Source organism: Syngnathus leptorhynchus, chromosome 2, assembly GCF_054491065.1.
Source record: "Syngnathus leptorhynchus isolate UIUO chromosome 2, UIUO_Slep, whole genome shotgun sequence".
NCBI lineage: Eukaryota > Metazoa > Chordata > Actinopteri > Syngnathiformes > Syngnathidae > Syngnathus > Syngnathus leptorhynchus.
The window spans coordinates 12,507,729-12,526,645 of NC_141196.1; the positions used below are offsets into that span (position 1 = coordinate 12,507,729).

Below are 18,917 nucleotides of genomic sequence, written 5' to 3' on the forward strand. Positions count from 1 at the left end.
TTGTATATGTACGGTAAATCTGTCTGATCACAAAAAAAACAGTAACTTTGGGATTAGCCTAATGCTGTGTTTGAAGGTCGCCCAGGGTAAAACCTTACATGAGGAATATTTCATAGCAAACATCCAAGGATTCAATCAAACCCCGCAGTTGAATTGTCTCATGTCTACCGATTAAGGTACGATACTCCGAAGCCTTGTGTGCCAGGTAAAAATAAGCCCGTAATGAGCCGAGATTTAATCACGGCCGTGTACTTTCTAATTACTTTTCGAGGTAATTGCATTATGAGCCGTAAACAGAAGATGGCTCCTGGAGTCCAGACGTGTTGTTGCTCCTTCTCATCTGTTGGCCTGACGCTAATTGCTCTGCATTTTAAAATGTTGGCAGAGGCGCGCATGGAGACGCTAAACGCTCAGTGTTAGGTCACAGCTAATGCGCTGCGGGAAACCTGCACAGGGCAGCTAATTAGCTAATTGTGCTCCCGCTGCATTGTTTTTCATAACACCGTTAGTGTGCTGGGGAATGAATCCCCCGCAGAGAAAAGTAATGAAAAAGCTTAAACTTGGGCAAAAAATTTAATCAAGTTTAAATTAAAAATCACAAAACAGAAAAGGTTTATAATTACCTGGCATCAAAAGGGAACTCAAAAAAGGGCTTTGTTCTATGTTCCCCACTAGTCTTAAAATTGTACTCTGATTAATACTGTTTGTTAACTATGAATGAAGAAGAAAAATCCACCCCTTTGTAGGCATCTCAGGAGTTGGAGATTTTGCCTCGTACTGCTACTTGCTGAAAATGACATCACAGTGCCATTGGCTAAAGCTTCAGCTAGCAAACGTCACAAACCCATTAACGAGGTCTTACCTCGACGATCATCATTTTGCTAACACTATTTGGATCACTTCCTGTTCCATTTTCTATCATTTGTCACATTTATTTGTGTTTTGTCTTGAGTTATCCACTCCATATGATCAATTTCCAATTTTGCTGGCTTGAGTGCTTAACAGTCTATTCCCTAACTAAAGATCATCAGAATGCAAAGAAAGCAGCGAGCAGACATCAACTTGATGCCTGATTGACTTCATGCATTTATGGATGCGTGCGCAATGCACATCCTCCATATCGCAGCCATGTCTCGTTTTCTTACACGACACCAGACCTGGCCCATAATGTGTTTACAAGGGATTTTTAATAGGCGCTTTCATTCAGATGAGCCTCTTCCCTCATCGACCATTAGACAAGGACAAATTGAGCTTTTCTGGGCATTGTATTTCACCAATTTGTCATGTCTTCTGTCGGCTGATCTCGTGTTTGAAGCATGATCTGTTTTTGATAAATCCATCAGAGTCGGGAGGAGATTGAATCCATTGTCTCGTGAAAATGCCTCTGATGCAGTCTTTTTTGCTTCAAATGGCTACTTGGCTAGGCTGACAATTTTTGTACAAAGACAGGAGGTACAGAGGACAAAGATTTTTCTTTTTCATTTATACTATGGTAGATAATAAAACTGCTATTATGGTTTTGCATGACATATTTTTCCAGTTGTGTTAAAATATGTACTTCTTACAAAAAACAGTCATTTCCAATAAGATGGCGGTGTGGCAATTGTATCTGTCCCAAATTGGGATATTGATAAGATGATACTGATGAAACAACAACTATGGTAAAATGATAACTTTTTAGAACTTTTATTCTGATCCACAACTTATCCAAAAGGTTTGCATGTAAATTATCCACGAGCCATACCATGCAGGCATCAAAGCCAGTTTGCAAAGCGTTTATGGAAATGTTACTGTAATATGAAGATGAGAAGATACATTCATCCAACTAACAAATTACTTTTTAGATAAGCGTTGCCTCTCAGGAGGAGGAAACGTGAGTAATTTCACGCCAAGTGATTACCCAAATTGCAGCGCACCACCTGATATGAATAAACACAATGGCATCTGTGGAACTTAATTGCACATATAGGGAATAAATATGACAATAATTTGAGAATTAACAAACCAAAGAGCAATTAAAAACAAGAAAAGAAACATTCGGTTTAGCTGTTTTCAAGCAATTATGAGTATGCTGTCATCCCCACCATGTTTACCTTTGCTTCCTCTTGCATTTTTTTTATGTGTCACTTTACTTTTTCAACAACATCATGCTTCAAAACACTCGCAGACAGAACGTGTGAATACTAATGAGAGTTAACATCAGACCCCCGAAAAAAACTGTCTGCGATCTCATCAAACTCGCCTACGTACCTTTTGAAAGTTTTTTTTTTTCCTTTCCTGGGACGCTTGCAGCTGTCAACATCCATCTCGGGGAATTCTCTTGTTCGACGCTCGACAAAGGCGTCACCTTCTGTCGGTCCATTGAGCTCGTTGCTGTCAGTCGAGCAGATGATCGCCGTCAACATTCTCGACGGGAACGGAGATCAAAGTTTTTGGGATGGAAGCCAGAGGTTTTTGTACACGAGGAAGACACCCCAAAGAGCTGCAGGATATGAAATGACACTTGATCCAAACTTTGTGCGACCAAAAATCAATCAGGAACAACCCTGGGAAACTTTGTTTTACTTACCCCACCCACAAGCACGAGATCTTGCGTGGAGGCACTTGTTACTGTGCATTTTGCCATTTCCATTCGTGCTTGTCCTCAGTATGATCATGGGTGAGCTGAAGCCTATCTCAGCTTGAAAGGTATATCCGAGACTGGTCGCTGGTCAATCGCAGGGTGTGTCTGGACAAACAACCATTTACAAACACGTTTACATCAATGGATAATCTAAAGCCACAGTTTTCAAAGTGTTGTGTGATATCACTCATGCTCCCTGCAGTGGTGGATGAAAGAATCAATGAATAAATAAGTTGCTCAAACTTTTTTATTTATTTTATCCCATACAGTTCATTTGTTAAGTACATTGATTAATTATTCAATAGAATCCATTCATTCATTCATTCATTCATTTTGGAACAATTCAATGTTTTCCATGTAATGCATTTTAATTGAATAATTTAGGTTTTTTTTTATGAGATTGAAGGGGGATATTTAAACTGCATTATATAGTGATTTCAAATTATATTAGATATACTCTAGCAGAATATATATGCTACAGTATTTCAATGTTGATCCTTACAGTGGAACTTGGAGAGCAAGGTATTTTGATTTTGATGGTACTTGGGGAAAAGGTTATGGAACCATTGATTTTGAGTCATCACTGAACGTAACGTGCAAATTTTGGAATGTGACAAATAAACTAGGAACCACAGGAAGAACATTCAAGGCCGGACCTGAGATTGAAACCTCTGAACTGTGAGGAATACATGCCAACCACTATCCTGGATTTTTTCCTTTGCATAAAACCTTAACGTGAACCTGCTGACACCGGCAACAAGAAGGAAGAAAATTCTCGAAAAGGCAGAGAGATAAGTGAAGGGAAGCTTTAACACACAGCCTTGAAAATTGACAGTTCTTCTGCAAGAAAAATGAAAAAGTATATATTATTCAAAATGAAAGTTTATCGTTCCAAGGGACCAATTTTGGACTTATTTTCACCATGTAAAAAAAAGTGGGCAGCATGGAGGCTTAACGTTCCGCCTTACAGCAGACCCGTTGCACAGTCTTAAGGGGAACATATGAAATTTATGGTGGACCAATTATTTGTGGCCCACAGTACATACTGTATTTTTGATTATCCTTTATTGGGCACGTAATCATCACATTAAACATAACAGCAAATATGACCCGCTATAGCCTACACCAGTCCGCATAATTTAAAGCAATAAATTATAAAAGCAATGTTATCAAAATTCACATAACAAAAGTAACAACATATTAGATCTATAGTAATACCAGAAAATTTAGATTTATGTTATATATGTTATATATAACAAAGGCATGTTATTTTTTATTTTGACTTCATATTTTTATATTAGATCTTTATTTTGAAGGCAACATGTTTTCAGGTTAATGTGAGTTAAAAAGATGATGATGACTGAGAAGTAAATGTTAATATTAAGGAGATGAAATCAAATGATTTTATATGATGGTCACTCATGTTACGTTCTTCTTTTGGAGAATCAATGACTCATGGTATGACAAAAAGATGTACACTAGACAAAATAAGTTGGAAACCACTGGTCCCATTCATGACCACATCGTTGGCCGACTCGCTGGTGAGGGAGGCCGCGAGCTAGCTTGCTATCTCACTATCTCGTTAGCTAGTTCTTGGACCGGTGGCGAAATCGTCTAAGTCGCTTCTTTCCATATCTATACACATAACAGAAGCACTGTACCCCGAATAACACAAAACGCAATACATGCCAGTGAAGATGCATTTTTGTTTCTAGTAGTAGGAACATTAAGTATCAATCTAAGAATCTATCTTTAAAGGTATTTTACCACAATAATATGCTCATGTTATCAGATATTGAAGTGTTCTCTTCAGTCTCTCTCGGTTGTTTATATGCTGCAAAGTAAACATCTAAATCCTTGTTGTTATCGTTTTCTCTCGAGTGTGATCGCTCAGATTGACGTGTTCTCGGGCCACATGGGTTCCCGGCCACAGCATTGGTGTGTTCTCATCTGGACCATTTTGTTTTCCACTAAATGATGTGTGTAAACATGTACACTTGCTCATTGGTTCTTGTTAAAGTCATGTAAACAGCAGGCTTGCGGCACACATTTGCAGTTCATTTTAGTAAATTTTGCTTTTGCATGATTATGTAAATGATGCATTCATCCCTTGGAAGCGCATAAAGGGTTCACTAGAAGACATCAAAGATAACACATTTATTTTCCGAACATAATTTCCCTGTAGAACTGTTTGCATTCTGTTATTATGCGTATATGCCAAAACATTTGCACAAGAGAATGGATGCATTCAGACTTCTTTGGTTTTTGAACATGTCACATAAACCAGTCTCCTTGCCGACTCAATTCAGTCTCATAAATACACACTGCAGTTAAATCAAATTCTATTGCTACAAACATGAGATCATTCATCAAAAATGATATGTTTCAGAGATGTTATGAAGAGATGTCAACACAGATTTGATCCCACCATTTGTTTTCTAGTATCTCTTTATAGATAACATGACACCACGAGACAGTACAAGGTTGTATTTGACAATTATACTTCTCGAACATTTGTAAATCTTCAAAATAGGATCTTATTACTCAGAAACCAACTTTCATTCTTCCATCAGCGTTGTTCTCACAACACATTTGTTTGATGAGGAATCATTGACTCACTGACATTAGTTCCAGGCAAAATATGGGGTCAATGAATAATTAAAATATTAGTCTGGACCATATTTTACTCACCTGCTGTTTTTTTGTTTTTTTTTTCTATGATGGAATTTGTATGTGTTTGATAAACAGTAGCTCACACTAGATCAGTGACTATCGCCTGGAGGTGAGAAAACTGGAGACACAAGGGAAGGTTACCAGGCCCAAAAAAAAAAAATGTTCTGCAAGTTTCTTACAGAAGACACTGATGTGTACTGCTGTGTTTAGTTATTATTAAATTACTCTGTGTTTCATTATTAATACAATATGTTTGTTTGTTTATTGGTGAAGTACTCGAGGTTGCATTCTTATGTATGAAAGAGGATCTACAAATAAAGTTGGTTTGAATTTAGAAAAGGTGGACTACTCTCTAGTCTGGACTGGTTGCCAACTAACTGAAGGACACAAACAGTCAAACAACCATTCATCTATTTTAAAGTAATTCACAAAATGTTTATTTTCACACTGTACTTTATCTTTGAGACTTATGTCATGAGGTTGAACCGTGGCATGTGTGACCTCAGTGTCATCACACGAATGATTTGCTTCCTGCACGCTGAACAAAGACATCCAACATAGCTGACGACAGTCAGGCTTGTGGCAAAAATGATATTAGTGGGAAAGGGTTCTCAATGTCTGCTGACTGATCACCTTCCACACAATGGTGGCCAGCAATCACATTTGTCTGACTAAGCCTGGAATGATAACTTTAGAAATGAGTCTGTTGTCACTACTGTCATTAGCCAGTATTCGAAGAACGCAGTCAAAGTCCCTCGAAGTCACCAGTGGTTAAACAATGGAATGGACACAGTGTCCGAGGCAGACGCTCGGCTCCACTTTTAAGCTGGCAACCGAGTGACTTAATGATGTTTAATGACAGAAGACCATCAGCAGCTGAAGCGCCACGGGGTTTCCTCTTTTATATTTAGCTGCCGAACTGAGCAAAAGTCTTAGGACATCATTAAATTGGTTGTTTTAGCAATACTATCTTTTAAGGCTTCACCACAACAAGACACGTCACCCTTATTTATGGCTCAGAATTCAATCGGATGCCGTTCTTGACGTACATAAAGCCTCCCATTTATCTTGGCTTGGGACATGGCACTGGAGCTTCTCAATGACTGGAGTGTTGGGTCATTAGTCAGTGGTGAGATGTTTTTTTTTTTTTTTGCTCAGCTTTGACTGAGTGGTACGTTGACTCAGAATTTAGTTTACTCCATGAGCATAGTAGTAACGCAAACCATTTGTGTCAGAAGTGTTGCTCATTCACCATCATGGTGGCAATGATTACTGACTTAAGAACAACTCCACAAGGTGTTTAGCTGCGCTAGTGGGCAGCCAATGCACGTTGCTATCTAGCTGCAGTGGCATAAGTACAGAAGCACAGAGCTTGCCACTTATTACATACTTTATGAGGAGGGCCATCTCTGTGATTTAATTATCAGGAAAAAGCATTGACTTTCAGAAATGCTACTTAATGTGTTTTGAGGAGGCGTAAAACTCTAATTTTAACTTGCAAACTGTAATATTTTGAGCATCGTATTTCTTGTAACTAATTATTTGTTTCCCTTTTCCCGAGGTACACCTTATGATCTTTGCTGGCACACGACTGTGATTGGGAATTACCTACCACGAGTTCCGAGACTTCAAGCAATTTCACTTTGCGATTTTCCTACTTTTCTAGAGTGTAGATTGTAAGCCATGAAATTCTCACTTTTGCAGCAAGGGATTTATGGCCGTAGTTTGCTGTGTTGCACGGTGTGCGCTTGAAGCTTACAAAATGGGTAGAATAAGAGTCAGGTTTCCATGGCGACACAGTAACCTGCGTTGACAGGTATGTGTTGACAGACGGCCCAGATGCTGTTGTTCACTTGGTCTGTTTCCACAGAGATTTGAATGGAGAAAAATGGAGGTTCCCGTCTGTGCCGGCTGTCAGTGCAATGTTGTGGGCATGTGGTAAGGCGAGAAAAGAACCCTCCCTCCCCCCCCCCCCCCCCCACACAGCACATCACGTACCTACAGCGGCTTTGTTGTGCTCCTATCGCAATGGGCCACATGCAGTTTTGTGTGCAAACATAAAAACAGCTGCAAATCTTCTGTGCTGCTTGAGACGACTTATCACACCGATAGCTTTCTGTGAAAATGGGCTCAGAGAACTGAAACCACTCGCAGTGCAGATGCTGTTGCCCTTGTTTTCTTGGCCCGTTTGATAACATTGGTTGGACTCAAACACTATTGCAGATTTTGTTGAATGTGAATAAATGAAACTGCTGGCATGACACTGATACTGATGTGTATTTGTTACAAAACTGAAGATGAAGAAAGTCTTGGCACAACGCCCTGAATGCACAATTGTGTTTTCTACTACAACAACAACATGCTGGATATTATTACTATAACAAACGCAAGAAGCAATTCCTTGTAAGGAAAAAGGGTCTTGTGACTGCAGCTGTAGACCAACCAAAATGCTCAAATTATTTTTCTTGCGACCCTGGTGTGCAGAATTCTTAGCACACAATCAAATCTTTTTAAACGGCTATGCTCTTTACCTGACTATACGTCTGGCCACACAACAGGGAAAGGACGGTGAAAGTCGACAGTCATTTAGAAATGGCAGCAGACGCTTTTCTTATAAAACATGAAACTTGCTTTGCATGTTTAAGTGACACTTGTTACGAAACAGAATTTGTCAATGCTTGTCGTCTCAAACAAAAAATAAAATCCTTTAGCAACTTGAGGCAGAGAGCCTAACATAGTCGCAAACTGAGCAAATAATTCTTAAAACAACATGACACGACGAAAATAATTGCAAAAAATAACTAATCATGAAAGCACAGTGATATCTGCTGGATTTGATGGAATCTAGTCTTCCATTGCCACTATTACCAAGTAGTTTACACTAAAGTTCCTTTTATTCCCCATCATCTGCTGGCCTGGTCCTGTCTTTCCACACCAGATGATGTTTACACACACAGGTAAAGAAGAACAAAGTGCACTGAGGGCCACCAACACGTCATTAGTATTCATTACATCGGCGACACAGGGACAATTCCTCCTGCTGTCATTCCCACAGGCCTCCGGGAATCCACTGAAGGTTAATTTATATAAGTCCCCCCCCCCACCTCACCTACTCATCTTTATTCCATTAAGCTCTTCTAATACATCTTTGCTTTGCCATGTAATCTATTTCCTACTGTCAGAGCTTGTTCTTTATCTGCCAAGATATTGCATCTCACCGATTAGTTTTATTATTGCTTATGTGGAAGTTCAGTTAAAATAAGAAATACCAGAATTGGATGGGTGGAGTTAGCTTTTTGACATTGAAAGTCTGTAACACGGCTCAAGCTCTTTTTATAGCACTGCTGTCAAGACCAAATGAGGAGGATGCAGTAGAGATGAAGTGCAACACGAGTGTTTTTATCACAAATATGTCCGTATTAAAGGTGTCAAACTGGTAGACTGTGCTAAATGTTGATTAAAGTTTGTATCCATTACAGTAAAATGACTCATTTGTTAGATAAACATCCTCAAATTTGCACTTCTTGGCTGATAATAAACATCGATATTCAAAATTGGAGCCTTATAAGTTTGTTTTCATGCCCCCCAAATGACTACATGGTGGATGCTTCTGTTAGGAGGGAGAAGTTATTGGAAGGCTTGTTTTAAAAAAAACAACAACAAAAAAAACAGCTTTTCTGGTTCTTCTAGTGGGTAATTTGTTTATATTGTGTCATTTTTTTACTCACTCAAGTGCTTTTTCTTGTTTGTGTTTTAAGTTTTTTCAATGTGGAATGAGAGCAGGATAGCACCTGTTGTTTGAAATCAGTTGATGTCAAGCCTTTGAAAATTCCGACAAGTTGCATTCAAATATCAGGTCCAGGAAGGGAAAAAATGATATTATAATGTTATTATTTTTATCATTATGAAAGATGGAGTTTTGAAGAAACCACCTTTAAACGCTTGGACAAGTTGAGCCGTTATTGCTCAGAAGCTGCCACGATAATGGTGATTAAAGTGGTCAGCTGTTAAAAGGATTTGCAGGGTGCTGCTGTTGCTGGAAACAACTCGTGACCATGTTTGTTTTTTTCCTCGTTATTTATGTGTCGGACACAAGGCTTGCCACTGTGAAAGCCGAAGCCATTTGGTCAGTTAGTGTTGCGTTTTTCTGTATGAAAGTAATTAACACTAAGATATACACTAGTTATTTCTAATAATTGCACAAGAGAAATGCAGTTCACAAGAAATAAAACAATACACAAAATAGTCAATCTGGTGTGGTTGTAAGACAAGGTACCACTGTACTCTAAAGCGCATAAAAACGATTGCTTTAAAAAAATCCTAAAAAAAAATAAAAAATCCTGTCACACGTTATATACGTCTTATATGATTCTTCCTGCAGCTCTGTAGTTCCATCATCTATAGGAGGCTATCAGCTGCCACGGTTTAAGTCAGGCCTCATTCATTCACCTGGCACACTCATGCGAGTCCCAAGTCTGTATAGAAATCTCATCAACATTCCCATCCCTCCTCCTCCTCCTCATCTTGCGGCCGTGGCTCCTCATGCCAACCAACGCCTTCCCATTGGGGGTTTGCTGTCGACGGCACCCTCCATTGATTCCGTCCCGTCTGCGGTAGGAGGAGACCTCCGCCGAAGTCAGCCCAACTCCCTCTGCCTTTGAATTGCTTAGCTGAGGGTCTCCTACAGATCACACACTCCATCTTGTGGGTTTTCAGAGCTTGCTGGAATCCACAATAGTGTTTAAAAGCATTATATTTAAATGAAGCCTTTGTGAGACACATTCACATGTACTGTTAGATGATTGATGAGAAAAATGTCCCACTATAGTGCTTAAAGCTATAACAGAGATCATTTCCGCTTGTTACGTTGAATAAATAAACTACCGTAAATTTCGGGCTATAAGCCGCACCAGCTAAAATTTGTGATTTTTTTAGTTTTATACTTATATAAGCCGCACCGGAGTATAAGCTGCACGCGCGCATGAGTTATTTACAAAGAAAGACAGGACACAGAAAGCCTTTTTAAAGTTTTAATCACATTAACATTTTGTTGTAAACACGGAAGTAACAGCACTAGCTGGGCTAAAGTTTTAATAGCATTAACATTTCGTTGTACACACGGAAGTAACAGCACTAGCTGGGCTAAAGTTTTAATAACATTAACAATTTGTTGTAAACACGGAAGTTACAGCACTAACTAGGCAGGTAAAAAAAAAAAAAACATACCAGTCAACAAAGTCACTGAGACCCTTCTTTGTCTTTCTCCTGTCTACTGAAACCAGCAAAATCTTCCTCCTCAGTGTCCAATTGAAATATGCATGTAAAGTCGCCGCATGATCGTGTAAGGTTTTTAATGTTGTCCCATTTGTAAGAAAATATACAAAAAGATGATTGTCATGAAAGAGATGATTATTTAAGGACGCATAACCTGTATTAACATAACAGCACAACAGCAGTACACAGCCTTTTTATGAGTGTATAAGTGTATTAGTCATGAGAAAAATCACGGAACAAAAAAACTATATAAACCGCACCAGACTGTAAGCCGCAGGGTTCAAAATTTGAGAAAAAAGTGCAGCTTATAGTCCGAAATTTACGGTAAATATAAATAAAACACGTCATAGTCACGTCATTCACCACACAAAGCAGCAGGCTTCCTTCTCGCTAAAAAAGGTTTTCTTCCTCACTCCAAAAATGTGCTCTTCTGCTGCGTGACCGTTTACCATTGCTTGTTTATCTCCAGCGTGTTGTCGTCCGACATTGTTTTTCTATTTCATCATATGTATGTTTAAAAAAAAAACATGGCAACGTCACCCTGATAACTGTCTGGTGCCATAGTTAGCCTAGCTACGGTTGTTTTCAACAGTCCTCCAACTGACCTCACGGCCCTTGACTCTCTCCCACTGGTCCAACGGAGGATTATCTCCCTGTCAGCAGCAGCCTCTCTGAATGTCCCATTTTCGCAAGTGTCAAGCGATGCCAACTGTTGTTTACTCTCCCTTTGCTTGGCACCTTAGCAGTACTGTCAACACAGCATTACAAGAGGCTGCTGATTGTGGCTAATTGTCGCATGCCAGCGTTGGCAATGCTAAAAGGTCACCTCTTTCCGCCAACATTTTTACATTCTGATAAAACAAATGACATAGAAATAGTTGTTTTTTGTTTGTTTGTGTGTAACAATCAAACTTTATTAAACCATTCAAGTCGTTATTTTTCAGGATGTGTGGAATTTCTCTTTATTAAAAGGTACAGTGTCTAAAATGCATTTGCCATCTAGGGGTGAATTAACAGAAGGCACCTTACAGTGCTTTCGCAAGCCTACCCAGTTGCTTCACCAGGGGTGCAAGTAAAACGTCATCACAAACCATTGTTGCTTTATTGCTATGGGCCAAAATCTACCATTTCTCTGGGACCATTTAAGCTTGGGGTAATGCAATGTTCCAGCATCAATGACTAGAAGCTGTACATTTTTTTTGTCTGTGCATGTTCTCCCATTGACTGAAGTCTGTTGTCATTTACACAACTTTGGTCCACATAAATGCTCTGGGCAAGTACTATACATCATGCCACTGTTCTAAATTACTTTTATTGGATTTTTTTCAACAGAATTGATCTTTTTCACAAGTTTCAATTTTCAAGAGGGCGCTCTTGGCTTGTGAAATAATTGGAACTGCAACTGACGATTAGTCTGACGTAAGCCACGTAGAAGAGGAAGCGCCCGCATCTTCTACCTTCTGTGTTAGCGGAGTTGTTTAAAAGTGACACAGAGGATGAAGATTTCATTGGATTAAGTGATTTGGAGTGACACGGATAGTTTGGTAAACTTGTTAGCATGTTATTTATGCTATAGTTATCTGAATAACTCTTACTAGGTTATGTTAATATACCAAGCACGTTCTCAGTTTGTTTCTTGCTGGTGCAACTTATACTCCGGAGCGACTTATAGTCCGGAAAATATGGTACATAGTAAAGAATGAAAAGAAGAAATGTTTCTGATACTCAAAATATGTTTTTAAACTTAAAGCTGTACTGCAGACATTGATTGCTGTTGTTCACTTTGAGGCAAATTCTTGTCCTTATGATCCCCCATTGAACCAACTATCCTAGTGGTTGGGAAGTTATATTTTGCAGACTCCATCCAATACATGCAAAGGATGGCCGCAGAACTTGATAATCTTTTGAAGGAATAACAATTTTAAAAAAAGAGGGTGGAAAAAAACAGGTGGACATCATGTCCAATTGGAACCGCGTATGTCAGACAGATGGGCCACAATGAATTAAATATAATGTGGACAGATGATCATTTTGAAAATGCATAGTTTACTCCAAAAACAAACTGCTGGAAAGTGCCCAGTAAATTTAATGTAAACATGTTTGATTCTCAAATCATTTTTATATGGTACATGGTATTTTTTTATTTGGTAATGTATTGTAATGTTCTCCCTCACAGGGGTTAACAGGAACAACAACCAAACAAGCCAAAGCGGTGAGTTTAGCTTCAATGTTCCAATCTTTGCATTACCTCACTGTGCTGCTGACCGGCATCCAAGTAACATTCAGCACCACGTGGAAAAATGAGGATTAATTGTTTTGCATGTGCACAGGGGGCAATGGCAGAAGTCTGTTTTATTGAGTCCCCGTCGAGAGTCCATATGCTTGGCTGAAATGTGCCAGCAGCGTGTTAGTCTGCACTCTGGACTGCGGCGCTGCCATAACGACATGGATGCCCGTGGCTCCCATCCCAGAATGACAAGCCTCCAGTATTTTTTTTTTCCCCCACAAAAATTAGCAAGTTTTTCAATGAAGTAATAGGCTGAATGGAGTAATGGACTACAGATGGATTGAACATGTTGCAGTCTGACACAGTCTCGTGCCAAAGTCAAACTGCAGCCTGTTGCAACTTTTTTTTTTTTTTTTTTTTTTTTTTTTTCAAATACTATCTAGTGGTGATGGCAAACAAGAAGCAACCTCCACCAAGGTTGAATTCTTAACAAAAAGTGGGGAAAGAACTTATTTTGTGCTTTTTTTGTTCGCTCACATGATAGGTGTCATTTTCATGAGGCAACAAAATGACTCCTGTCCAGAAGTTGGGCTGTAGCTGGAAGGAAGAGGACAGACTGGCACAAGACAGTCTCAGTTGGAGGAACTTTTTGGCTGGTACTTCAGATTGAAAACTCTAAAATGTCCAAAAGTGTGTTTGGGACTGTAAATAGTTGTTTGCCTACAAGTGTTCTGCAACTGGCTGGCGATCATTCCAGGATGCACACCACCTCTCACGCAAAGTCCGTTGGGATAGGCTGCAGTGGACTAGAAATCCTCATGAGCACAAGCGCTATGGAAAATGGATGGATTGATGTAGCATTGGATTTAATGGAATGCTGCTCCTTAAGTCTCACAAGTCTTTACTGTGATTGGCAAATTTGCCTTTTAGGGCATGCCCTCCGTACTGGACCAGACAGATGTTTGGCAGCGGGAACAATGGTGGAAACTACCAAAGCATTTCTTTGTTCCCCTGCTGCCCTTTTTTATAATTTCTGCCCGTCCTTGAGGTCCAGATTGCTTTTTGACAGCTCTGAGATAAATGCCCCATGTCCATTGCTACATATTTTATTTGGCTGTGTCCACTACATCATGGCCATAAATCTGCACAATGTGTATAACTGCTGTGCGTGTTGCGGATGTGCCACATTTGCTCAACAACTTGAATGAGAAATTTGCTTTCTGAAGGCCAGCCCAAGATATCCACTGTTGCTGGGTTGATTTATGAAAGCCTAAACGCCTTGTGCGTTTTAAAAGGAGAGAGCGTGAGACCTATTTTCTGCCTTAAACACTGTGCCTTTTCCATGATAGCCAGTTCATACTTGTTGATCTTAAAAGTCTTTTTCTGTCCTTCTTTAAGATCCAATAATATAATAATCAACTTGGACACAATAGTGTGGGCATCTTTACGACTCATTTGCAAAAATGGTCACCCCCTCATTGCAAATGAATGGCACACTTGTGAAGACACAAACTAGATTAGTTGACCCTATGCTATAGTTTTGGTTTAATGTTAACACTTAATGAGCAGGGTCATTGACAAGGTAACGAATAGCACCTATATGGCTATGTGGATGTTTTGAACACATGGACAGTCAATATAAAGCAATACCCAAAGGCATTTTTATCTTTATCCTTACTTGATTAAATGGTTGTCATCATATTTTTCACTGGCAGTGGCTATATTTTTTAAATAAACCCATGAATTACTAATTTTACTTTTTAAATCACGCATGTACTATAATTAGAGCATTTGAGAGTGTTTTGTTTTTGTTGCTATAGTCTATGAGGTGTAGCGTAAACAATAGCAGTCAGTGAATAAAAGCTCCTCATTTCCTTTTTACGGTGCCAATGGATTAATCTGTAAAGTCCAATGTTGCATTGAAGAGTGGAAGAAATGTATTGAGTGGACATCTACGTACATAGTGCTGCTTAGAGACCAGCACAAGCTGAATGAGTTATGTTTGATATAAATAACTTTATTCTTCCTTGTTTATTCCTGCGCATTGTATTGACTGTGGGTATCAACATTTACATTTTTGCAAGTCATAAGAGGGTCTCAAATCTTCAAGTGTCAAAACGTTACTGTGGTAAAAGCCAGTCGAGCAGAGTCAACTCATTAATGTGTTGCCTTGTGCATGTCATTATATTTAGTTGTAGAGGCAAAGTATGTAGAAATGTTGGATTTTTCAAATACAAGCTAGTGGGGAACTAATGGAATACAACAAAGTTCGAAGCACGTGCATTTTGAAACACGTGCAATACAGTGCCGCAGCTAAGCCTCTAATTTCTTCGGCAAAGGTGCAAGCAAAACCTCATCACTCGCGATTGTTAGTATTCCCTCAAATGACGAAGTAAATGCATTGCATTTGTGAAAAATGCTCTAGTCATTCGTCCAGCAAATTTGTGAGCAGGTGATTTGTCTCCTTTGGGTATCCGTAGCAGAAAGATGGCTCAGAAATTGGATCTGGGCTCTGGCTAAAGTGCGACAAGACTGATAATATAAGCGATCACTCAATTTACAGTTGCACTTTTTAAAAAAAAAAGTACAGCAATGTGATAGAACATACCGTTTTTGCATATCATCCAAATTAATAGCAGGTTTCTCAAATAAATACATTTGATGGGTGTAAGCAAACTTCTGTGAGTTACCGGTGCACAAAAAATGGAGCATATGACTCATGTTGATCAACAGGAGGGCCTGACTCTTGTAGTATTGGTGATTAATGACTCTCTAATTCAATGGTCTGCAGATGGGATGTGCTGGCCTGCCACTTGTTGTGCTGTGCTTTGTCGCGTTGTCCCATCTAATCGTACCCGCTAGACGAGCGGATAATTAATGGCGGTGTGGCAACACGGAGAGAACCGGTGGCCATTAACAGGCTACGGCCTCGACCGTGTTTACCCAATGTGTTCTGCTACTCGCTTAATGAGAATGCGAGTTAATCTGACATCTGGACTCGCTTGTTGATCACAAGTAGGGAAGAAGTATTGTCAACTACGCCACACACCATATGGGGGCATCCAGATGAATTACGATGGGAACATCGATGCGATTCGCCAAAATAATATGAATCACTGAAAAGACACTTTGTTTTGCCTCTGTGTAAGGTTCTCTTACTTCGTTTTCCACATCCTTTTGGTAGCTCCATTAACAAAGTACATCATCTAGCGAGAGCCAATACAAGACCCGGAGCCAAAATATATTGTTTCATTTTGTTGTTTTCTATATGATTTATTCATTCTATAATTATTTGTCTTTTTGTATGATTTAGAAATACCCAGTTCAAATAAATACCCATACGGTTCAAGTTTTTTCTCCCATAAATAAATGACTTAATTCTAATAACATTACAGTTAAAAGAAAGAGGCAACTTTTGTTTCAAGTAATTTGTGACTTTCCTTTATGGTGTATGAGATTTTTCAAATGTATTCTTAAATTATGATTTGTTTCTTCTACAAAACAAAACTTGCAAAAAAATGAATTATTATTATTGTTTAGGTTTAATATGACTTTTTTGGCAAATAATTTTTTTCAATTTGGAATTTTGTTCTGTGTCTATCCATCCATTTTCTGAACTGCTTTTCCCACGAGGGCCGTGGGTGACTTTGGGCAGTTGTGAAGCAGTATAAAATTAGTCTTGTAATTATTGAGCCCCTGAAAACTTTTAAGTACAGAAATTGTTAGACAAGAGGCATATCTGTGTGAAGAATATTGGTTCTAAGTCAAATTTGAGAGTAAATAGCATTCTCTTTTCACTTTCCAAAACTTTCTCAAACTTTTCTTTTGGTAATACTTTTTTTTTTTTTTTTTAAATATTCTTCTCACGAAAAAAAAAAAAGAGTACACCATATTCTCAGTATTTTTTGGATTGATTGAGACTGCTAAAACTGTTTTGACTAATTGGCTAAAATGTTTGCTGCCTGAGGCTTAGGACGAAACCAAGCTCTACTCTAAGACAAAAAATTACACATACGCATACACCAGTGCTGTTAATTGATTCCAGTATGACGCAGCATGGCAGCAAAATGACCTTTGGCTGGCCTACTGTAATTGCAGAAAGTGTGAGTGATGTTTTTCAAGCTAATAGCACTAATGGGTGCATCAAAGGCAGAAGGGGGTGGCCAATGTTTTTTTATTTTTATTTGAGGTATTAGGAAATCTGAGCATGAGCAAACAGTATCATGAGAGTCACTTCATCATAATAAAACGTTGCTAATCCCTCTGCACAAAATGTGCAACGAGAATTCATGCTACAGTTTCAGGTAAACTACTGGAAGGTTTGAAAGGAACTTGTGGACTTGTATAATGAAGTTTAATAAAGTAGCAATATGTTGTACACCTTTTACATTGTAAATTTATGTAAAAGTAAGAAAAATGAGCAATTGATCACTTAAAACAGAAACTTTTTTTATCCATTTAACATTGTCAGCAATAATCGAACAGAAAAATACAACTATAAAACATTAAATATTTTATCTCATGAAAATGGGATAATGGTGATGTTTTGCTGTTGTATATTATTTGGATATTTGCATTTCCCCATATTTTTACACCGTAGTGTTTGGTAACAATCAGAATGGGAAACGGACATCGAGAAAAAAAAAAATCACCCAACAATCACTTCTGTGAGCAAATGTGTGACCTTGAGTTTTAAATCATTTTGAAATCAGTTTCAAAAGAGGTTTTAAAAGAGGAATTTGGCTTCCAAGCAGTGTTCCCATTTTTACAGGTGGTTACCAAGTTGATCAAAAAAATAGAAAGTTCACGTCAGTGAAAGCCCCAGCACAGTTTAGATCCCAAGCCACTATGAAGTCAGGGGTGGTACCCCACTGTGCCACAAAGACAGCTGTGGTGCTAAAAGAGTCATGGTTTCAAAAGGAGTGTTTCAGGTTTCAAAGATGGTCGTCATTTTTGGCCAAGCCTTCATTGGCTGCTTAATACTTTGATTTAACGCTTGAGGGCCATTGAGATATTCCCAATTTCCCATGCACATTTCAAGTAAAGTAAAAAAATCTGAAGCTGGAAATTACAAACTCAAAACCAACTCCACACCTTTGGAAGGTTTCATCGCCCAGCTAAAATGGTTAATAAATATATGCATAAATTAAAAAAAAAAATTTTTGCATGATTAAAACAAATGGCCCAGTGGGTTCAAAATTTCCATACCTGCTACTAACCAAGCAAGTTTCATCAACACAATCAAAGTATGCAACTGTCAAACGGTTGACAAGCTTTTAAAACAAAAGCTATTAACATTTCACTTCTGTCACTCATTACTCACTCAGATCAATCAAGTCGACTTGACTGGAGGGTGCCTAAATACTCGCGTCAGGCCAGGTTCCGTGAATTCCTCACTCAAATGCATTCTGGCTGACTTGCTTGCTTTGCCCACTGATGATGAATTGGAATCTATGGCCGCTGCTGATCAACCCTCTCATTTGCTGGGGAAATGCTTTTTTTTTTTTTTCCTTGTGAAAGGTCGAATGGCTTTTTGCCACGCCGGGAGGAATATGGCCATCAATTCTAATGCCGTCTGTCCAGCCGCTGGGGAAAAGTGCAATGGTACAGCTGCATCACTCTTATCACTTGTCAAAAACTTTTAGGATCGCCTATACACGTATGGTGGCTCTGAAGGGACGAAAAACACACTGAATGCGCCATTATAAATGTTGATAATTAAGAAAAAAAATCTTTGTACATTTTTATTCTTTTAGTGTTACATTTTGATGTTTTAAAAAAAAATCCTCAACAAATGAATTTTTTCGTGTGTATAAATAATACGTACTATGAAATTCTGCTTTACTATATTGTCACTTTTTTTGTGCAAAATAAGACAGTTGAATATGGTTATAAAACTTATTTAAAACGTTTATTTTCCATTAAATTCATTTTTTTCATCAATTTACGATCTCTCTCTCTCTATATATATATATATATACCAACTACCCAAACCCAACTATGTATGTATATATATATATATCTGTCTTGTTAATAATTGACAGAGATCTGATTTTCATCTCATCATATCACATAATTTATCCCCAAAAAATCAACATATTACATGTTTTGTATTATGTA

The 18,917-nt window shown here is 38.5% G+C and overlaps 1 long non-coding RNA gene across 1 annotated transcript; it reads right to left on the bottom strand.

Annotated features, from left to right (window-relative positions):
* Positions 1–1,779: 1,779 nt before the first annotated feature.
* Positions 1,780–18,388, bottom strand: LOC147060804 (uncharacterized). Its single transcript, XR_015065522.1, has 3 exons — positions 18,121–18,388; positions 2,570–2,728; positions 1,780–2,482 (listed from the first exon to the last, which is right to left on the bottom strand). It is a non-coding gene; the product is annotated as an uncharacterized LOC147060804 (long non-coding RNA).
* Between the last annotated feature and the right edge of the window lie 529 nt (positions 18,389–18,917).